Raw genomic sequence first — 2,443 nt, forward strand, 5'->3', positions numbered from 1 at the left:
GTTTGAAGCTGTGGAGGAACCTCTTAGGGTGCTTTGAAGAACCATCAGAACCATCTTATTAAGGTTGTTCTAAAGTTCCTCGAGGAACGTGTACTTTGAACAGTGTACTTGGTCCTGCCCTGTCCCTAATAGTATTGGTACTATGGGATTTTCTCACACTCAGTAGTGTTTGTAGGTGGACTTGTGCTGGTCTTGAAAGTATTTGTACTTGGACTTGTTTTCAGGTCTATACTATTTGTACTCGGACCTGGACTTAACTTGCCTTGGTCTCAAAAGTATTTGTACTAAGTATTTGGACTTTACTTGGACTTGAAGGTAATTTTAGTTGTACTCAGGCTTGTTTAGGAGTCTATACTATTTGTAAGTATTTAAGTATTTTACTTAAACTTCAGCAGTATTTGTACTAAGTATTTGGGCTTTACTTGGACTTGAAGGTAAAAACCCACATATTTACAAAATAGAAGTACTCAATATTTACACAATAACTTTTTAATGTGTACTTGGACTTGTAGGTAATAGTATTTGTACTCTGACTTTTACTTGCACTCAAAAGTGTTTGTATTCTGACTTGTCTTGGTCTCGTCACCGTTTGTCTGAGTCTGTGTACTTGGATTTGCCTGAACTCTATGAATAAACTAAACTCAGACATCCTGTGCTCTACTCAATATAATCTATTCAAGAGACTCCTTTTGTTCTCCCAGCTCGTTCTCTCTTGTAGAGCGGCTAATTTAGGCTGGGTGGCATTGCTAGACCTTATAAAGGCTTAGTGACACTGCTGTGCTTCTCATGCAACAATAGAGGACAAAACACACACCAAGGACACACACACTCACAGCTCCCACTGTAGAGGGTATTTCTGGCTCTGAGCTAGACGGGGAGCAGGAGAGGGAGTGGAAGACGCGACTGAAGTGCATATTTACATAAACTCACTTTTTCTGCTGAATTTCACTGTCCAACACAGCTTCCCAGAGATGTGGGGAGGATGACCTAATGAGCACTGACAGTGAGACCTTGTCAGGAGAAACTTTAAAAGAGCATGGGGAAAATACACTAAAAGGAAGCCAGAATAAGAACAACGATGGAAAAGCAGGATGGCATACACAGAACATGCTGGAGAACATATAGGATGGTAGATGTAGACCATGGTGGAGAACATACAGGATGGTAGATGTAGACCATGGTGCAGAACATACAGGATGGTGGATGTAGGCCATGGTGGAGAACATACAGGATGGTAGATGTAGACCGTGGTGGAGAACTTGCTGGATGGTAGATGTAGACCCTGATGGAGAACATATAGGATAGTAAGTGTAGGCCATGGTGAAGAACATACGGAATGGCAGATATAGACCGTGGTGGAGGAGCTTCAGAATGGTAGATGTAAACTGTGGTGGAGGAGCTTCAGGGTGGTAGATGTAAACTGTGGTGGAGGAGCTTCAGGATAGTGGATGTAGGCCATGGTGGAGAACATACAGGATGGTGGATGTAGGACAATGGCGGAGAACATACAGGATGGTCTGAGAATTTCCCCACTGTGGACTAATAAAGGATTATCTTATCTTATCTTAGACCCTGGTGGAGAACATACAGGATGGTGGATGTTGGCCGTGGTGGAGAACATACAGGATGGTAGATGTTGGCCATGGTGGAGAACATACAGGATGGTAGATGTAGACCCTGGTGGAGAACATACAGGATGGTGGCGAAACAGAGTTCAGTATGGTCTCAGCCGCCCACCCCTGCTCTGGCGTCTGGACAATAGTCGGTCCATCAGTCAAAGCGAGCATAACTGGATCTCTGATTGGAGCCTGAGCATAACTCCAGCGCTGGAGCGAAGGTCTGACAGCTACATGTGCAGGGCTTCATCACTGTCTGATGGCTGAGCTCGTTTTTCATCAGGGGTCTTGTCTTATCACTCAACAGAAATCTCTCACCAGGTGATTAATGAGCGGTCAGGGTCCCGCCTGGGTGGTGACATACAGCAGGACCGCCACGGTCATTCAGCCGAATCTTTTTTTACAGCTTCTAATGGAGACGTCTTCCATCCTGACACGTTTTCTAACATCTTACTGGTTCTCAGGAGGCTTGTGAGGATTTTCCTGATGAGCTGGATTATCAGAACTAGGTGGGAATGCTAATCTCACTGCACACTTTCTACAGCGGAGCTAAACGTCCTGTATTGTCACTAATGGGCAGAAAGTAAACAAACTCTGACAAATATTTGTGGACACCCCTTCTAATGACTGCATTTAGTTACTTTAAGTCGATTTAAGCCCATTGCTGACACAGATGTGCAAATGCACACTCACACACAGCTTGTCTAGTCCCTGTAGAGAAGAAGTACTGCCAATAGAATAGACTCTCTGGAGCAGGTGTTTTAACCTCTCCCCAGAGCCCCCTAGTGGTCACTCCACAGGTGGACAGGAACTGTACTGGTTAAGTA

The sequence above is a fragment of the Salminus brasiliensis genome, chromosome 6 (assembly GCF_030463535.1).
Source record: "Salminus brasiliensis chromosome 6, fSalBra1.hap2, whole genome shotgun sequence".
Lineage (NCBI taxonomy): Eukaryota > Metazoa > Chordata > Actinopteri > Characiformes > Bryconidae > Salminus > Salminus brasiliensis.